We start from the raw sequence: 21,334 nt of genomic DNA on the forward strand, positions 1-21,334 counted from the left end.
AGTGTGGGAAGCCATGCTGTTGTAAATACACTTGCCAGTGAAAAACCGCCTGTGACCAGTGACCAGCGAAGACTCTACCTGCGGCCACAACCAAGAGGGAGGCGCTACATCTGTCCTGGAGGCCCAGGAGATGAAGCTTGCTGTCCGTCAACCCAGAGAACAAGATGGCAAAGTCACTGGACGATCTGAGAGTGGAGAGGACAACAGTGAAGAGACTTTTTTCCCGTCTTGCCAATACCATTGTGAGGACCCATACAGAGATGTCTGCGGAGGAGTTAAAAGAGAACTTCAAGAGACTTACACTAGAGAGCTCAAGAGTCATTGAGGCGAACGAAGAAGTGGAGGCTGCTTACATGGCAGAGTCCGATGTAGCTACTGCAGAGGAGCTGGACGACCCACAGAAAGCCGACATAGAAAAGACGGAGAAGAATTGTAAGGAAAGAACTAATGAAGTTAAACTCTTAATTCGAGAGACACTCTGGGGCGCATATGGAGAAAAGGAACTGTCCCTAGCTCTACATGTTGCAGAGAAGGAGTGCAAGAACGTCACCTCCATCCAGCTAGACGCAACACTGGAGGCATATGAATTTATGCTAACCCACTTAGAAGAGCTGGTGCTCAAAGCAAAAGAAGCGCACCAGAACTGGAACCGCTGGGCTCCGCCCGCTGAGCGAACAGACTCTGATGGCCGTCTAAGAGAGCTTGAGGTGCAATTCCCCCAGCTGGTGTCGCGGAAAGCCGCCTTCATCAGAGAAAAGGTGGAAGCAGACGTTGGAGAAGAACCCCCACCCCGCCGTTTAGCTCCAGTGGCAGCAATAAAGCTTAAAGCCACAGCCCTACCAAAGTTTGCCGGTAACCAGCGAGGCTACTACAGATGGAGGCAAGAATGGGAGGCTCTGCAGAAACAAGGTGAGCCAACCGGCTCCAAGGAGGTGAAGAAATTTCAACTGCTTGATAGTCTCGATGAGAAGGTAGCCAGAGATCTATGCCTGTCAACATACAACACATCAGACGAGATCTTCCGAATCCTGGAGAACCGCTTTGGTAACCAAGCCACTATCGCTCTTGAGATCGTTGAGGAACTACAAGCAACACCACCAGTCAGGAGTGGCCAGCCAAGGAAAGTCATAGAGCTCATCCAAACGGTGGAAAAGGCCCTTTATGACTTAAGTGAACTGGATAATGCAGATGCCGTAAAGAACCCAATAGTGACTAAATCCATCGAGGGCAAGCTCCCAGAAACTCTGAAGAAAGACCGGCTCACCTTTGCTGCTGATGAGAGAAATTCTGTGAACCGTCAGAACCGCTTTGACAAACTTCTCATGTACCTGAAATCACAAGAATCCATATATGAGCAACTAGATCAGCTGAAAGACGTTGTTGAACCCGTCAAGGAGAAGACCAAATTTCAAAAGTTCGCAAGGACGAAGACAACAAAGTCCAGTAGTGAAATGGTAGGCTGCATCATTTGCGGTGACCCAAAGCACAGAAAGAAGCTATATTTTTGCAGAAAGTTTAGGGCTAACCTAAAGCCATCGGAGAAGAAGGATGCAGCACAACAAATCGGTGCCTGCAAGAAATGCCTCGAGGTCCACAATGGCGATTACTGCAGGAAATCGACTTACCTGTGCGGGAATCCAGAGTGTAAAGACCAACACCACTATCTCCTCTGTCCAGTTGCCAGATCCCAGCCTCAAAGAACACCCAAATCCAGCCCAGTGAGAATTGAGGGCAAAAGATACACTGAAACTCAAGAAAAGTTCATCTCCAAACTCACACCGGAGCTGGCGCAGCAGTGTCAAGACGCCTTCTGCAATGTAGCATCTAGGGCATACAACTCCATTTCAGTTGAGAGAAGCCTTCTGGAGGACAACTGCCTACATGAGTACCCAGTGATCCTAATGCTCCTCGACGTCGCTGCGAACAATGGGCAAAGAATTGGGACCCTCATTGATCTGGCATCAGACACAAACTACATAACACACAGAGCTGCTGGCAAGCTGAACCTGAGAAGTGAGGATGTGACCCTGGTGGTGCACGGCGTTGGAGGGATGAAAGTGTCTGTCGCAACTAAGCGTTACCTCCTCAAGATACGCGTCAGCACTCCGAAAGGGACCCTCAAGTCACATCAGCTGATCTGTTATGGACTCGATAGCATTGCTGAAGTTCACAAACATGTTCCAGCCATCAAGTTACAAAAGCTCTTCCCGAACGTGTCCCTCAAAGACCTTGCAAGACCAAGGGAAATACAGCTCCTGATTAGCCATAAAGAAGGGCAGCTGGTACCTCAGAAAGTTCGTTCAGTTGGTGACCTGGTGCTCTGGGACGGCCCGCTCGGCAAGACCATTGGAGGTACGCACCCAGACCTCTTCGAAGAAGTCACCTTGATGGCCCATACGTCAAAAACACATTTCGCCAGATCTATGAGAACTGCAGCAGTCAAATACACTGAACTCACCTGTAAAGATCCAGTCTCCAGCCAGTCCCCCAGCCATCCCTGCACCCTGTCCAATACAGCCACTAGCAACAGAGACTTTCTGAAGTGGTGGAAATGGGAAAGCATCGGAGCTGCTTGTGAGCCGAGATGTGGAGGATGCCGTTGCGGGAATTGCCAGCCCGGGGGGAAAGAAATGACGCTGGCTGAAGAAAGAGAGATGGAGGTGGTGAGAGATGGCTTGTCTTATGTGAACGGAGATCACCACAGCTCTGAACCACACTGGCACGCCAAGTATCCATGGATAGAGGATCCAGCTTCTCTACCCAACAACAGGAGAGCGGCTAGCAAAGGAACCAGAGTGGAGAACGGCCTATGCTGCACAAGTCCATGAAATGGTTCATCGCAAGGCTGCCGTGAAGCTGTCCAAAGAAGTTCTGCAGAGTTGGACTGGGCCAGTGTGGTACATAAGTCATCTTATTGCACCAAACCCACATTCAGTCTCCACCCCAGTGAGGCTAGTATGGAACAGCAGTCAGAAGTACAGAGGCCTGAGCTTGAATGACATACTGATCAAAGGTCCTGATGTCCTGAATCCAATCAGAGCTGTCCTGCTGAGGTTCCGAGCTGGTGTCTTTGCTGCCCTTGGTGACATTCGCAAGATGTACAACTCTGTCTGGTTGGAAGAAAGAGAGGTCCACCTGCACAGGTTCCTGTGGCGCGACACTGAAGATGCAGAGATAGAGGATTTCGCCATAACAAGAGTTAACATTGGGGACAAACCTGCTGGTTGCATAGCCCAAGTCGCTATGCGAGAGACCGCCAACTTGCCACCATTCAGCCACTTCAAAGAAGAGAAACGTGTGCTGGAGGAGGACGCATATGTCGATGACATCTTGACTTCTCACAACAACCTCGACCACCTGAAACGCCTCACGTCCAACATCGAGCAGATCCTGAAAGGAGGAGGATTCTTTATGAAGCCCTGGGTCTACTCCGATCAAAGTGGGAGGAAGGAGCCGAGAGGTGAGAAAATGGAGTCCAAGACCCTGATCCTGCCGAACCAGCTCACCGAGGAAGATAATAAGGCCCTCGGCCTCGGTTACACCATTGAAGATGATAAGCTACATGTTATGGTTGCAGTTAACTTCTCCAAGAAAAAGAGGAAAATGCGCCTCGGCCAAGACTTACCGAGGGAAGAAGTACGAGGACAAACTCCAGACCCACTCACTAGAAGAGAGCTCTTAAGCCAAGTCTCTGCTCTCTATGACCCGCTCGGCCTTGTGGCTCCAGCAAAACAAAAAGGAGCCATCCTGATCCGAAGAGCTTTTCAAGAAGCAAAAGTGATGTATTGCATAGAAGACACCTGGGATGCTGCCTTGTCCAAAGAACTCAGAGAGGATGCCATAAAGCTCCTTGAAGAATATGTTGACCTGAGGCTACTCAGATTCACCAGAGCCCTCACGCCACCAGATCCAGGTGCAAGACCATATGGCATCACCTTCTCTGACGGCAGTGAGCACGCATATGGTGCCGTACTCTACCTTCGTTGGAGTTGCAGCCATGGTGTTGTTGTGCGGCTAGTTGAGTCTAAAGCCAAGCTGACCCCTCTAGACCAAAAGGGTGACCCTGTGAAGGCAGAGATGTGCGGAGCAGTCTTTGCGGCCCGGCTGAAAAACTACTTCCAGAAACATTGCCAAATCGATGTCAAGAAGTGGTACCATCTCGTCGACAGTCAGACCATCTTGGGAGCAATACAGCGGGAAAGTTATGGCTACCAGACCTTCTTTGCGAACAGAGTTGGCGAGATTCAGAGCAGCACAGACATCAGAGATTGGTGGTGGATTCCAGGGCCGGCAAACATTGCAGATATCATCACCAGAGGGTCCAGTCCTGATGACCTCACTGAAGAATCCGAGTGGCAGTCGGGTCCACAGTTCCTTCAGCTTCCTGAGAGCGAGTGGCCAAAAAAATCAGCCAAAGAGGTTGCTGCACAAGCAAGAGACAGGATCACAAAAATACAGAAGAAAACATTTGTTGCGGCACTCACCCGAAGTCAACAGAGAGTGCAAGATCCAATCAGAATTCAGAAGACAGAGTTCAAGTCCACAAGACCACCAGCAGTAGCAGCAGTCCAAAAGCTATTGGACGAAAGGCGCTTCAGCAGTCTAAGACGGTTGGTTGGGACGATAGCCTGGATTTGGAGAGCAGCTAAGAAGTTCCTGTCTGTTAGAATTGGAGATAAAGAAAAGTGGGAGGCAGCACATCTATCTGGTGTCATAACGATCAATGAAAGAGAAGATGTATTCCGGAACCTATGCCTGGCAGCACAACAGGGCGTACACTTTCCAAGCACAACAATGGACAGACTGGTTGTCTACAAAGATCAGACAAGTGGGGTCCTGATGTGTGGTGGCAGGATCCAGACCTTCAAAGAGGACCACAGAGCTGTCCCGCTGTTACCTTTCCAGGCCTGGATATCCACTCTCCTAGCCCGAGAAGCTCACAATGAGGGACATGACGGAGTGGCAGGAACTTTGCTGCGGATGCGAAAGAAAGCATGGGTCATCAAAGGAAGAATTATTGCCCAAAAGGTCGTTGACAAGTGTGTCATTTGCAAGAAGGCAAAAGCAAAAACCTGTCAGCAGATAATGGGAAACTTGCCTGAAGAGAGGTCGAGCCCGGCTGCACCATTTCAATTTACATCCGTCGACCTGTTCGGACCATACCAAGTTAAGGATGATGTCAAGAGGAGGGTGAGCATGAAAGTATGGGGCGTGCTCTTCTGCTGCATGTCAAGCCGAGCCATCCATGTCAAACTGGCAAACACGTTAACAACAGAGAGCTTCATACTTGCTTACCAGAGGTTCACTTCTGTCCGAGGCCATCCTCAGAAAATCTGGTCCGATCCAGGTACGAATTTTATTGGAGCAAAACCTATCCTGAAAGAGATGTATACTTACCTGAAACAACAAAACAAGGAGTCACTTGAGGAATATGCTGCCAAGAATGGGACTCACTGGATGTGGAGAATTCTTCCCGCCGACTCACCTCACCGGAATGGCGCTGCCGAAGCTGCTGTCAAGGTCACCAAAAGAGCTCTCCAAAGTCTTGGTAGAGGAGAAGGCCTTACCTTCAGTGAGTTCCTGACTGTGCTCAAGCTAGCTGCCAACCTTGCCAATGAAAGGCCAATTGACGCCAGAGTCCAAAGCCGTGAAGACCGCATCCAATACATCACTCCGAACACCCTGTTGCTTGGTCGAGCCACACAGAGCGGAGACTTCAAGGCATTTGACTACACCACTTACCCCTTGAAAAGGCTGCAGGAGATGCAAATTCAAGTTGCCTACTTTTGGAAGTCCTGGAGCCAACTTGCAGGTCCAAACCTGTTCATCCGCAGTAAGTGGCATACTGCTGAAAGAAACGTTGCCATTGGAGACATAGTTTGGCTCTGCGACCAAAATGCACTAAGGGGGCAGTTCAAGCTAGCCAAGGTTGTCAGTGTGAATGCAGATTCCAAAGGTGTTGTCCGGGATGTTCACGTGAAAGTCTCTCCGAGTGGGTGTGTTCAGGTGAAGACTCCAAAACCTGTTGGCAAAGATTCCGGGTCCAAGAAAGATTTCCAAGGCACCATCCTGCATCGGGACGTGCGGCGCCTCATCGTCCTCGTCCCAGCAGAGGATCAGTTCAAAGGGGACCAGCTCGCCTGAGAGGTGCGATCTCTCCAGGTGGGACCGCAAAGATCGAGTGGGAGGTGTTGCGGCGATCTGCCAGGAGATGTTTGCGTGCGGGTGCATGAGCGAGTGACGGCCTGAACGCAACAGCGAACGTGCAGCTCACGCGCCTCAACAGGTGAATGAAATTTCAGCTAATCAGCAGCACATGCCAGAAACGCCAGACAATAGAAACTCACCTCAGTTCAGTTGCTTGCAGTGGATTACGAAGCAGCTAAAAGAATCGCTAAGTCACGAACGCAAAACGCATGGGAAAAGGAAACAAAAGATCAAAGAGGCTACCGGTAAGCTCACATTCTTTACTGGACTCACTCGGGACTGTTAAATGAGATTGCTGGCGATAGTACTCTGTCTATGCGAGATGAATTGTCTGAAGACTCATTACCTGTTGATAAAAACATTGCTGTACGTAGTCATAAACTGTTTAAAGTATTAACGAACTTTGTTTGTAAACATTTCATTGACGAAGTACAAGTATTTGTAAAGCTAATTCATACAGCTTCATTGATTCTACAAAGGGTAAAAGTTTAGCTTGTGAGAATTAAAATGGTTATGGTAATCTACTCTAATTCATTTGCAATGCATGATTTCATTCAGGTTAAAATTGTGATTAAAATATGTAATTTATACAATCTGTATGATGCAAGGTAAAGCGGGTTAATTTAAAAAGTGAATTGTATTAAAAATAAAACTGGGTTTCTGCTTATTTTATGCCTAGTTTTTACCTGGGTTAATAAATAATGAAATGTTTAATCTATTTAAAATCTACTTGCCCTTTGCCTAATCTAAATGTACTTTGTGGTACTTTATTGCACTTATGGGAAATACTGAATTGTATGTTTAAAGGTTTTTCACCTTCCTTGTTACTGGTCAAAATAAACTGAAGAACGAGTGAAATCCTGAGTCTGGTCAAAATCCTTCCCTTTTCAAGTGTGGGAAGCCATGCTGTTGTAAATACACTTGCCAATATTTGTGCTTAAGAGTACAAAAAGTCCATAGCTTGCCACTCAAAAGTTGTTTGGGGAGGAGATTCTGTGCCCTGTTGAAGAACAATAATGTACCCATGAATGCAGGTACTTTTTTGTACCCTATAGCCATCTGTGCCCATCAAGGTACACTTGTGTATCTGCAATGACTGAAACGTATGCTGCAACTTAGGTACACACTGGTACATGCATTTTTAGAATGTAAAGGCATAGGTTTCCACTTTCCCACCCTAAGGCTTTAAACGTGATTCAACCAATCATATTCAAGGACTGGAACTACCTGTTTTAGAATCAGCTATAACCAGCTGAAACAAAAAACATCAGTGTATTACTTCTGCCCAAATTGGGATAAAGGCATCGGTCGAGTGCAAGGCTGAACCGTGCTGGTTCAACACAACGCATGTTACACCTGTACAAATTGGACAGTATGTCAGTCTGAGCTGAAAGTGCATTTCAATATGTCAGACAAAAAATCACCCACTACACCAACAATCTGGAGTTTGTAAATCAACCCACCAAACATTTCTGAGTTCATCAACATTTAGGCCATGGTCCACCTTACCTGAGTGTCCAGATGAAATATCCCTCTCCTTGAGATTACACCAAATGACTGTAAGAGCAACTTCCTAAAATGTCACTGTGACGCAAGTCTCTTATACAGAAAGAGACAGCAAGAAGGGTATGGTTTTGACTCTTTGGAACAGTATTATGTGTGTGCCGTTACATGTTAAACCCTATTGACAATTTCACTGTGTTGTTATTGTCATGTTACTATGTTGTTATGGTTATATTGACTTTCAGATTATTAGGATGGTCATTTTTACTGACTTTTATAGCAAGTGATCTTATGTCAGTCAGACGTGGCCCTGATGCTACCCAGATCTAAGAGATTCCCCATACCTCTCCCCTTCCTCATTTCTATCCAATTTGCATTCAAATCTATCCATGCATTTAAAATAGACCTTATAGTAACACTTTTAACACATTGCTCATTATACTCTAATGATAGACAGTTAATATTACAGATATCATTAGACAGTGTGGCCACCACTGAGTCAGGCCTTTCTGAGAGGGATAATAACAGACCCAGAAAACAAGCAAATATAATATGGAAGCAACAATATAAAGGAATTGAAAGTGGTTGTTTATTTTAGTTTGATTGAGTAGCTAATGAAACACTCTCTGTATCCTTTATATGTGATGGTATGTCCCAATGCGGCCTAATCAAAGAACTAAACATGTTGCAAGGTGTTCACATATAATGTGATCTGGGAAAACCCTTCACATGGTGCAGTTTTGCCAACTTATGATTCTGATACTATCCTAGTGTCCAGAATGTTGCTAGGATGATATCAGAATCTTTAGTTGGTGAAATTTCATCAGCGAGGGTTGAAATGGAGCAAAAATAAAGGATTTGTTCCAGTGCACCATGTCCATGTGAAGGGTTTTCCTAGATCGCATCACATATATTTATTGCTGACAATCAAATTCATTTGGATAAAAAAACATGCAGAAAAATACATTGGCAAAAAAACCAAAATGTATTCCTGCTATTTTAAGCTACTCTGACACTGATTTTTCAAGATCTTCAACAAGGGAGCCATTATTTTTCTTCAGACTCTCATAAAACTTCTCTTGAGTATTTTTTCCCTTCTCCCTGAGCATGTTGATCAGAGTGCGGTTCTGATCGTAAGAAAGTACTTTAGACTCCACCACCGCCCTCTCCTCTGCACTGAGAAAGCCATACTTCTCCAGATCTCTGAGAACAGGAGCGATGGTGCTCATTCGGGTCTCCAGCTCTGCCTTGTGCTTGTTGAAGAAGTTCAAATCTACAAATATAGGAATGAAATTGATTAAATTAAGATTTTAGATGAATGTAATATTTTAGTTATGCATAAGGAAATCAGTCATTAAAATAAGATAGAAAATTAGTTTGATTTTACTACATTTTTACGGTTTACTTCTGCAGGCGTTGGTATGGTTATGGTCACATGGAGTACTGTTTACAGATTTTCTCGGTTGCTTTACAGCTATCAACTTTGAAATTACATTGTCAAATCAGTTAACTCTTAGGCCTTCACTGAGACACTGTGGCCAAAACGGCACATTGTGTTGGCAAAAGGCTCCTACCCCATCAAAACATGCCACAAAATCTAACTCTTCGTTTCAAATTACAAGACTTGTGCCACTCATGCCATATCGGATATTCGGAAATTCAGACCTCCAATAGAGGAAAAAATATTACACAAAGTCGGGTTGGATTTTTTCCCTCGGAGACATGTGTGGAAGTCTTGTACCCACATATCATCCAACCACGCCTCCACAAGAGGCGAATCTCTCTCTCTTTTTCACAAATAGGCAAGACATTTATCAGTGAATTAATAGATAGAAACACTCGTCCAATATATTTTCCTTCTTGCTCGACCATAGTAAGCCATTCTAATAACTTATTTATGTGTTTCCTGTATTTGTTTTCCGAGCTGATGTCATGAACACGCTTGTGTTCAAATGAATACATGTTTCCTATCAAAAACAATTTCAACATTTGCTTTGAGGCTATATGGTTCTCATACTTTGGTGGTAAACTGAAATACTCTACACGTTACAGAAAAGAAACCAAATGAAACCCATGGCCATGACATAGGACTATACTAGCCTACAGTAGAGTAACTAAAAAGTTTAAATATACTATATAGTACAGTAAATATTCAGCCCACTCTCACAACAATTATGCCATATATTCTCATCTTGGAATCAGCAACACAAAGGTGGTGCCTTTATGGATGGATACAGACTGATTGCAGATTGAATGATTGTGGGTAGGACTGTAGGTGCACTGGTGATTTCACACTAATGCAGGGAATTTGTGAACAGTTGTGAGCAGATTGTTTGTTTATGTTTTCCATATGAAACCAATGATGTCGGACCTGTTTGACATCAGTGTGAATTGTTTAGTAAAAGAGTGTGCCAAATGAGTGAACCAGATGAAAAAGAATGTATGCAAGTGCAAGAGATCACTTCAGCTGTGCTTTGGACGTGATGATGAGGACAATGTGCATTCCAGTTTTATAAAACAGGAAAAAAACAATTGAGAAAAACTGAAAATGCAGCTTTACTGTCCCTGAAGTGAGCGTATAGAATTGTGTGAGTGAATGGCCCTCATTTATGAAACGTGCGTACGACATAGAGCAGGTATACAACAGGTGTACGACAGGCATGCGCTTATTTCCACGCAAAGCATGGCATTTACCAATTTGAACGTCCGAAAAAGAATATTCTTAATTTATGATAAAATCGCAAATATAATCAACATTTCGACATTGATTGGGTTTGGTGGTGTTTTTTCATCCATTTGAAGATGCACAACTATATTTTTTTGCGATTGTGTGTGTGTGTGTGTGTGTGTGTGTGTGTGTGTGTGTGTGTGTGTGTGTGTGTGTGTGTGTGTGTGTGTGTGTGTGAGTGTGTGAGTGTGTGAGTGTGTGAGTGTGTGAGTGTGTGAGTGTGTGAGTGTGTGAGTGCTCTGCCCCTGATCCTGGCTGGGCCCTGGAACACTAAAACAGAAAGAGAACACAGCATGTTAAAAAAAACGACAATAATATAATGCTGTTGAAGTCCATGATTAGGTTGCCAGCTATGCCTTTTAAGTCATAACATGAATATATTTGTAATCAGTAATATGCAGGGTCCATCTCAAATCCACCAAAATGGAGCTTGTGATTAGTTACTGTAACATGTGAACATATTTTTTAACGTTTTAATCATAATGCCCTAAAAAGCAATACAGATTTGATCAATTTAGTGAGGTTCGATGAAGTTCACAAGCCTGTGTGGACACATTTTATCAAGTTTATCTACAAGGTCACTCAAATCCATTTCCACAAAAATCTTTCGAGCTATGGTAACGGAACCTTGTTCCTTATAGGCCCGCTCCATACTCTGCACCAGTTGTATTACAGTAGTACCCTAGCCTGGGTTTCCCATACTGCCTTGCGCGGTGATTTATTTCACGCTGCTAAGGCAGTCTGGAAACTAACGCCCCCATGTTCGCCTGATGTTGGAGGCCAATCACAGAACAGGGGAGAAAGCAAGACCATGAAGAGCTATGCAGAGACGCATTTGATTGACATCCGTGGCGCCCAATGAACGAGAAAATGAACGTCTGGTTGCCAGACCACGTCTCATTTGAGAAGTGGGAGGCGTTAGCCAGGCTAGTAGTACCCTGCTTCCCAAGAGGAATCGGTTTATCCTCCTTTGTTAAGTAGTATTTGAACTGCTCCAGTTCCTGAGGAGATAGCTCTTGCAGAATCTTGAGAAGGATGTCTGCCATGCTGTAAAAGAAAGGTTGAGCACTTCAATATGATAGGATTAGAATTGGATCAGTTTCACATTTAGAGTTTAGAGGACCAGCTACATGTGGAGAATTTATCTGAATTCCATGGAAGATGTAATGGATTATTAATCAAAAACATCTCCTGAAAGCATGCAATAAGTAATGGATTATGTAGCCTACTAACATGCAAGGCTAATGGATTATAATCAAGGACTAATCCTGAATTGGTTATAATCACTACTCATTTAAAGCATGCAGTAAGTTATTTTGGTGCCCAATAAGATAAACGGGTTCTCTCTCTCTCTCTCTCTTGCAAAAACATACTTTCAGCTGGTTTACCCAGCTACAATGGTAATTCAGCTGGTTTTGCTTGTCCTACCACCTTAATATGGTCATTTTAGGTGGTGTTGCTGGTTTACATTGCTGGTTTTTAATGTCAGCTTATGTTTGTCACTCTAGCAAACCACAACCCAGCATGTCCATCTTACACCATCAATGTCAAGCTTGGCAGGCTGGTCACCAGCATGATCATCTTATATCAGCTGTATCCTGTACGACAGGCTGGTCACACCAGCATAACCAACATGTCCACCTGGTGGCCCAACCAACCAGCAAAGACCAGCAAGAGCTGGAAGAAAACCAGCAAAGATCAGCTAAAACCAGCTACCAGCATAAGCTGGTTTCTTGCTGTTTTTTTTCAGTAGGGAACTATAGTAGTAACTCTGCGTAGGGCACCCAAATAGCCAGCAGCGGCACTGTATCTCCAAATTGTAGCCAAGGTCACAAGGTCATAATCTTTAAATAATTTGATTGTTAATTCAACTGTGCTAAAATGTCCCCATAAAGACATACTGTACAGTACATTGCTATACCCACGTTATGCGGCAATATCTCATCACTCACTTCTGTGTGAAATAACTCTGAAATACTAACAAACTGAACATCTGTTAACTAGAATACATTCTATAAGCCTAAGTAAGTCAACAGCCCACCGCATACATTTTATGTTCCAATTGTTTTTTGTTGATGGGACATTTAAACAAAACACCATAATACCATGAACAATAGTAACACTTCACTTCAGCAAGGATGTGGATGAAACGGTAACAAGGTTGTAAAATAGTAAAAACAGGTTTTGTTCTTTATAAGCGCTCTGGCTTCAATGAAATGAAATTCTTTGTCATAACTTATCAAATGAGTCACAGGCTCATCATCTCTGTCATGAGCATGAGTCTGTCATATTCTAGAGACATCTATTGTTTATGACAGACTGGCTAAACTGGATATGACCACACCTTGAAAAATATGTTTCAGTCACAATTAGACACCTTAATAAAACACATACATACCAGTGATGCGCGGGTACGTGTCTGAACGCCCCGCCCCGCCCCGCCGTTTACAACTAACCCGACCGCAACTCGGACCGCAAAAAAAATATTGAAATACAGGACCCGACCCGCTTCCCGACCCGCTTATTGTAAAAAGTAGCCTAGTCTAACTTAGTCGTAGCGTCATTGAGCTATGCAAAATTGGTATCTCATATGCATGTAAAACAATAATATAGCCTATATTGCCTAATTATATATAGCCTATAATTGCTCAGAATTTGGGAAACATGCATTTAGTCTACCTTTTTTTTGTTCCGTGTCAGCATTCATCCAAAAATGTGGCTGTTTGACTCAACATTGAACATAATTAGCCTAGGATTTTCCTATACAAATTCTGTCTCAGCCGTTCCTCACATGAATGCCTTGAAGCTCTCCCAAGCATGAAATGCAGGCATAGAATATTATTAAGAAACTCTTTATTAACGTCTTCATCAATGGACCAAAAGTCCATTGCTCCGCGATTATAAATTGCAGCGAGATGAAACCTTTATTGCACGACGTGGGGAAGAGCAGACGTGGGGCTTTCCAAGGAGCCACTAGGCCTATAAGTTGCGCAAGGACGCACATATTGCATGCTCATACCAATTGTAGGCTATATGCCTTTGTAGCAGTACGGAATTTAGTTCCTGTCTGTAGTGCCCGTATACTAGCAGGTAATTGGTCAACCAATGGCTTGGTGGGACTTTTGTATATATTCTCAGTGACCACCCTTTCCTGTTTTGCGTCCGACTGGCTGGTCGCTGCTCACCCAATTTCCGCTAGTCTACTCACACAGGTGACAGTTCGAGCGCTTCCTCTTGAGGTTCTGCTGTTTGATTTGGTGGCTGTTTGGTTGTACAAGTGCCTTTTGTGTATGCAGCTTCGTTGTGGATCCGTCCCCATCTCTGTTGCTGGAATCGCATCATAACCGGTATGTTTATATCTTATTTGCAACGCAAGTGGCCTACACGGTCACATAGTGAATGTTTGTTTACATTTTAGGTAGTCGCGGCTACATCCCATCTTAGCACTTTTTCCCTCTGCAACGCGAACCTATGGTACGTAACTCCGTTTCAGTGTTGGCCTGTCTTTTCTCTTTACTAGAATATTAATTGTACATTTTACTTCCGTGTTGCAGAGAACTGTAGTTAGTTAACAACGGGATGGGGAACTACCGCCGTGCTGCTGTGTGACCGACCGCTGCTGCTTTGTCTACACGACGTTGATCTCTCAAGCTGTGTTTAGCCTACCACACCGAATGCAGTAAATTGTCCCTTGTTCAGCCTACTGTGTTGGTTGCGTTGTTTAAATCAGCGCATACAAGCGACCGTAGCCTACCGTGTCCGTCCAAACTCACTAGCTGGCTAGCTATTAGGCTTAGCGTTACGTTAGACTCGACGTTGTCATAAGTGTCATTCTTGACAATACTCTGTGCTGATTAAGGTGTCTAACACTCTCACTTCCACCACTGACTTATGTTTTGATTTTGTGCTTTGTTTGGTTTTGCACTCTTTTGTTGTGATTTGCTTTACCCCTGGCAGGAGGCCATTTCCCATAATGCTGTTGATAACCAGTGTTCCAACACCTGTTGTTTTGTAACTTTTGGTTTTCTAGTTTGGATTTGCTTTGCCACTGGCAGGAGGCCATTTCCCCTGCGCTGCTGATAACCAGTGTCTCAACACCTCTTACTTTGTAATGTATTTCTGGTTTTCTGGTTTGCTCCTTTTGATTTGCCACTGATAGGAGGCCATTTCCAACTGCTGCTGATCACCAGTGTGCTAGTGTTTATTTATTATTTCATTATTGTGGTTTTTGCTGTTTATTATTTCTGGGGAAAATCTTTATTTTATATTTTGTTTGTTTATGTTACACTGTCAGAAGGCCCTTTATCCAGCTGCTGAGAGCCTATATCTTACTCCAAGCTATTGTACTTGCGTGTGTGTGGTTAAACCGTGTTAAACTAATTGTCCTCCCTTGTTGTGTCTTTTCTAGGAGCTGAGGCTGACGGTGGAGGGGCTGCTGTCTTCCTAGTGGTGTCCCCTTTCTGGTGTGCTACTATTCCTCACGGGTGCTGCCGATTTGACCTTTGCTGTGTGTGTGTGTGAGTGCGTGGACACTTTTGCAGTGGTGTGACCTCTTCCAGGACGCCTCCCTCCTTAGCTAGCCAGTCCCCTCGCTGGTAAGCCTCAGTTCCTATTGTCTGTTGTCCCCCTTTGTATGTCTGGTATACTGGAGAGAATTGGAGTGCAATTTTAGGTTTTGTCAATAAACTATTGTTTTACTTTGAATGAAACCACGTCTCTGACAGTTAATGAACCTGGGTGCCTTTTTGAGCAACTTAGTACACACATTTCCCTGGGTGAAACTCCCAGGGTGGCGTAGTCGCATAACATTCAAGTAGTATCTAACACGTTACTACCACTTGCCACATTTGGCGTAGTCGATGCAGGATTTACTGTTAAAATCAGAGACGTGTGTTGACATTCATTTTCCCCCCCTCTCTTCTCTCTCCTTTTCCACTTCTGTAGTATTTGTATTGTGAGTGTCTGCTCCACAAACTGCTATTTTGTTTACAGAGTGGGTCATTTTTTTAAGAAAGACAAAGCAGCAGCGGCTTTTGATAGATTCCTAACAATTGGGTGAGCCTTTCCCCCCCCCCCTTTTCTCTCTCTCTCCCTCCCTCTCGTTCTCTCTCTTTCTCATCTCTTCTTTTTCTGGGATATCATGGAGGAAGAATTAGAGAGGTTGAGGGCTCAAGTGGCACGGCTTACATCAGATAATGAACGGCTCCAACAGGAACCTAATCCTGATGTTGGGCCTTCCCGTTCTAATGCTGTATCAGAGCGACTGGTTTTTGTACCAAGGGAAAGGAGATGCCCCATGTTTAGGGGAAGGTTGGGGATGGAGTTGAATGAATGGCTTGAGGAAGTGCAGGCTGGCATTAGAGCTCGGCGTTTATCCCGAACTGATCAAGCATTCTTTTTGTATGACCACTTAGAAGGGGAAGCACGCAATGAGATTAAATATCGCCCAAGTGGTGATCGGGACGATCCAGACCGATTAATCTCAGTGTTGCAGGAGCTTTATGGGGGTTGTGAATCTTATGTAGCTTTGCAAGAAGCATTTTTTTCCCGAAAACAACAAGAAGGGGAAACCCTACAAGAATTCTCCCTTGCCCTAATGAAACTCATGGAGAAGGTCAAGCGCCGCGCACCCAGTGACATGCCTAATGCAGAGGAGTTGCTCAGGGACCAGTTTGCAGAATATGTGCTCGATGGTCCTCTGCGTCGGGAGCTTAAGCAGATTGTCCGTAGGCAGCCTACTGCGACTTTACTTGAAGTCAGGGGGGAGGCGATCAGGTGGGAACGGGAAGGGTTGCCCGGTGGTGCAAGGAACAGAAGTCACTCTGTTCCTTCAGCTTTTGGCATTCAGTATGGGGTTCAGAGTAGACCAGGAGTCACGTCTAATGCTCCCCAGGGGTCTGAGATGAGTGAATTGAAGGAGTTATTAAAAGTCCAACAGGAACAGCTGAAATGTCAGCAAGAGCAGTTAAAGCAACTCACTCAGAGCATGGCCCTGTTGCAGGGTTCCCACCAGCGTAGTAGTTCTCCTCGTGGCGGCCCCATAATATGCAGACGTTGCCAGCAGCCTGGCCATTTTGCGAGAGACTGCGATTGGGTACGTGTCCCGCCTCGTTCACAGTCTTCACATGTGTCTCCTCACTCTGGTAGGCAGCCTCACCCAGCTCCGGCTTCGGAAAACTAGCGCCCACCGCACTGCAGAGCCACAGTTCGGAGGGGGCAGCCACTGGCTCCGGGGTTGTTTTTAGAGGTGTCAGGGGTGATTCTAAATTAATGTCGTCTTGTCCACATCTAGATGTCACTTTGGGTGGTGTTACAGTGTCATGCCTAATAGATACTGGGTCAATGGTGTCCACTGTAACTGAGAGTTTTTTTCTTCAGCACTTTGAGCCATGGGGTCAACAACGCCTCCAGTCCTGTCACTGGTTGCAGCTCAGGGCAGCCAACGGGTTGGCCATCCCCTATATTGGCTATTTGGAATTGGATGTAGAGCTCTGTGGTAAATTAATGCCAAAGTGTGGTGTTTTGGTGGTGAAAGATCCCCCTGGTGGTTTGTCTTCCATAGTTCCCGGTGTGGTGGGGATGAATGTCCTTTGCAAATGCTACCAAGAGCTCTTTGGGCAGCATGGTTCGGCCTTGTTTGATTTGCCCCCAGTCTCCGGAGTCCCAGAACATATTGTACAGGCCCTCCAACAGTGTCACAGTCAACAGGCACAGACCCCTCGTGACTCTCCCAGTACCGTAAAGGTTAGGGGTGGGAAGGCCTGTCGTGTCCCCGGAGGAACGATGAAGTTGGTGCCTGCCACCTGCTCAGAGCAGTATTCCCAGGTCACAGCACTTTTCGAACCTCCAGCATCTGGGTTACCTGCTGGCCTGCTGGCTTCTCCTGCCTTAGTGCAGGTGACACGAGGCACCGCTTATGTACCTATAGTTAATGTGGGTTCAACAGATGTACTTCTTTATCCTCGAACTAGCCTTGGTACATTGGCTTCCGTGTATGTGGTTAGTCTGCCAGCAGGAGTCACTGACTCGCCATCTTGTGTAGCTACGGTGACATCTCAATCAGTGTCTTCCACTGCACTGGACCCAGTGGAGACTCTTGATCTGTCTTCATTGTCTACCGAAGAGCAGGGGCAAGTCAAATCCCTTCTTAGGAAATATGCAACAGTGTTCGCTGCTCATGACATGGATTTAGGTTGCACTAGCTTAATAGCCCATGATATCCCACTTCTTGACAGCGTACCCATTAGGCAGCGCTACAGGCGGATTCCACCATCCGAGTACGAGGTGGTAAAAGAACATATTAATCAGCTGCTAAAGGCACAGGTAATTAGAGAAAGTAGCAGCCCCTATGCCTCCCCCATTGTCCTGGTCAAAAAGAAAGATGGTAGCTTGCGTCTGTGCGTAGATTACCGCCAGCTTAACAACAAGACCAGGAAGGATGCTTTTCCACTGCCACGAATAGAGGAATCCTTAGACGCCTTGACTGGAGCTCGCTGGTTCTCCACCCTTGACCTGGCCGCCGGGTACAACCAGGTCCCAGTGGTCGAGGAAGATCGCCCCAAGACCGCCTTCTGTACTCCGTTCGGACTCTTTGAGTGGAACCGGATGCCCTTTGGGCTTTGTAACGCCCCCAGCACATTCCAGAGATTGATGCAAAGGATATTCGGTGACCAACAATGCCAATCATTACTACTGTACCTGGATGATATTGTAGTTTTCTCTTCCACAGTGCAGCAGCATCTGGAGAGGTTGGATACAGTGCTGGGTCGGCTGCAACAAGAAGGGCTGAAGGTGAAGCTCAGCAAGTGTGCATTCTTCCAACAGGAAGTACGATACCTGGGCCACGTGATCTCGGACCAGGGAGTCTCCACAGACCCGAGCAAGATCGATGTAGTGGCCAACTGGCCACCCCCCAACACCATCTCTGAGCTGCGGTCGTTCCTGGGATTTGCCAGCTACTATCGTCGTTTTGTAGAGGGATTTGCCAAGCTGGCGGCCCCTCTGCACCGTCTGGTTGGAGAGCTGGGGGGGACCAAAGTGAAGAGGAAGGTGGGCCGGGGTGTCATTGGGACCTGGACAGAAGAGTGTGCTTCAAGTTTTGAGGCATTAAAGACTAAACTTACTACCGCGCCGGTATTGGCTTATGCAGACTTCTCTGTACCCTTTGTCTTGGAGGTGGACGCGAGTCATGGTGGCCTGGGGGCGGTGCTCTCCCAAGAGCATGAAGGTAAAGTTAGGCCTATAGCCTATGCTAGCCGGGGTCTGCGGCCCACTGAGCGCAACATGCAGAACTACAGTTCAATGAAGCTGGAGTTCTTGGCGCTCAAGTGGGCCATGACCGAGAAATTCAGAGAATACCTTCTTGGCCATAAGTGCATTGTCTTCACTGACAACAATCCGCTCAGCCACTTGTCATCTGCCAAGCTGGGGGCTGCTGAGCAACGCTGGGCATCTGAACTTGCCTCATTTGATTTTGATATAAAATATCGCTCCGGGAGGAGTAATAGCAATGCCGATGCCCTATCGCGCCAGTACCCACCAAGATTGCAGGACATGGAAGCCATGGTTCCTGGTAGTCTGCTCCCAGCGGCCATACAAGAAGCTGGACAGCGTGGACGCGTGGAGGTAACTCAGGCCGCTGTCACCGTCTTGCCAGGTCATACACCTTCTGATGTTTCTGCCCTTCAACAGGCTGACCCAGCCATCCAGGAGCTCTTGGTGTTTTGGAAACGACAGCAGCGACCGAATGCAGAGCAACGGAAGCGGCTATCACATCCTGCTTTGATACTCCTTCGACATTGGGATCGCCTAGTGGAGAAGGATGGACTGCTGTATCGTCAAGTCTTCCGCCCTGATGGTGCTGAGGCGGTGTTCCAGCTGCTGCTCCCAGGCGCCTTGAAGAAGGATGTACTGACTCAAGTCCATCAGGAACATGGTCATCAAGGGATAGAGCGCACATTGGAACTACTCCGTCAGCGGTGTTATTGGCCGAGTATGTCCGCTGAAGTGGCACAGTGGTGTCAGGCATGTGAGAGGTGCCAGGTTGCCAAAGACACTCACCCTGTGGCCCGTACCTTTATGGGACACTTATTGGCTTCTCGGCCGAACGAAATACTGGCCATTGATTACACCTTGTTGGAACCTGCAAGGAACGGACAGGAGAACGTCTTAGTCATGACCGACGTCTTCAGCAAATACACCCTTGCTGTCCCCACTCGTGACCAACGTGCCTCCACCGTGGCCCAGGTCTTGGTTTCTGAATGGTTTTGTAAGTTTGGCGTCCCAGCTCGTATCCATTCAGACCAGGGGCGCAACTTTGAGAGTTCCCTTATCCAACAGCTGTGTGGCCTGTATGGCATTGTAAAATCTCGCACGACTCCATACCATCCCGCTGGCAATGGCCAGTGTGAACGGTTCAATAGAACCCTTCATGATCTGTTGCGCACCCTGCCGGTGTCTCGGAAGAGAGACTGGAACTCCTGCTTGCCTCAGGTGCTATACTGCTACAACACTACGCCTCATCAGTCGACCGGTGAGTCTCCATTCTTACTCATGTTTGGCCAGGAACCCAGGCTACCTGTGGACTTTCTATTGGGCCGCGTTCCAGATCCAGTTGCTGGCGCTGTGCATGAGTGGGTTCAAGAACACCAGAACCGACTACAGCTTGCTTTTGCTGGGGCCCAAGAACGGTTGCAGACTGCGGCAGCCCGCCGTAAGAAAACCCATGACCTGAAAATCCGAGATGCACCACTGAGGGAGGGTCAGCTGGTATTTCTACGGGATTGTAACACACGAGGGCGTCATAAAATCCATGACCTGTGGAGCTCGGTGGTGCATCAAGTCCTGAGAGCACCGGAAGAGGGTGGACCAGTATATACCATCGCACCTGTGGAAGACCTGACCAAGTCCAGGCAAGTCCATCGTACCTTGCTGAAGGCTGTGATTGGCGCCAACTCTGTTGACCGGATACCAGCAAGTAGCCCACCCCCTATGGCTATATCGCCATCCGAAGAAGACTCCCCTGGGGAGGAGGATCTGTTTGTCTTACAGGAAGCAGCTCCTGAGGTAACCCCTAGACCACCACCTGCTCAACCAGTAGCTTGGAATCCTCCGGCTTCTGCATCGCAGCCTCCAACAGTGCCTACGGCCCTCTTGGTGCCAGCTCCATCAGAAGCCCCCCTTGCCCTAATGACAAGACAAGCACCTACTTTGGCAGCCTCATCTGCTACCCATCCGGCCAGTGGTGAAGTGGGAATGCGAAGGCCCGCACGGTCCACAGCTGGCCATCATTCCAACATCCACCATCTTCCAAGATCAGTGGGGGAGCGGGCACGAGGGGTTGTGAACTCGCTTGATCCTATGTCTAATTCAGTCTCTGCTCTTTTTAGGCCCTGGAGTTAATACTATGCTAGCTCTGTTTGGGGCATCGTCGGGCCGACGATGCAACAAGGGGGGGAAGAGTGTAGCAGTACGGAATTTAGTTCCTGTCTGTAGTGCCCGTATACTAGCAGGTAATTGGTCAACCAATGGCTTGGTGGGACTTTTGTATATATTCTCAGTGACCACCCTTTCCTGTTTTGCGTCCGACTGGCTGGTCGCTGCTCACCCAATTTCCGCTAGTCTACTCACACAGGTGACAGTTCGAGCGCTTCCTCTTGAGGTTCTGCTGTTTGATTTGGTGGCTGTTTGGTTGTACAAGTGCCTTTTGTGTATGCAGCTTCGTTGTGGATCCGTCCCCATCTCTGTTGCTGGAATCGCATCATAACCGGTATGTTTATATCTTATTTGCAACGCAAGTGGCCTACACGGTCACATAGTGAATGTTTGTTTACATTTTAGGTAGTCGCGGCTACATCCCATCTTAGCACTTTTTCCCTCTGCAACGCGAACCTATGG

The sequence above is a fragment of the Sardina pilchardus genome, chromosome 1, assembly GCF_963854185.1.
Source record: "Sardina pilchardus chromosome 1, fSarPil1.1, whole genome shotgun sequence".
NCBI lineage: Eukaryota > Metazoa > Chordata > Actinopteri > Clupeiformes > Clupeidae > Sardina > Sardina pilchardus.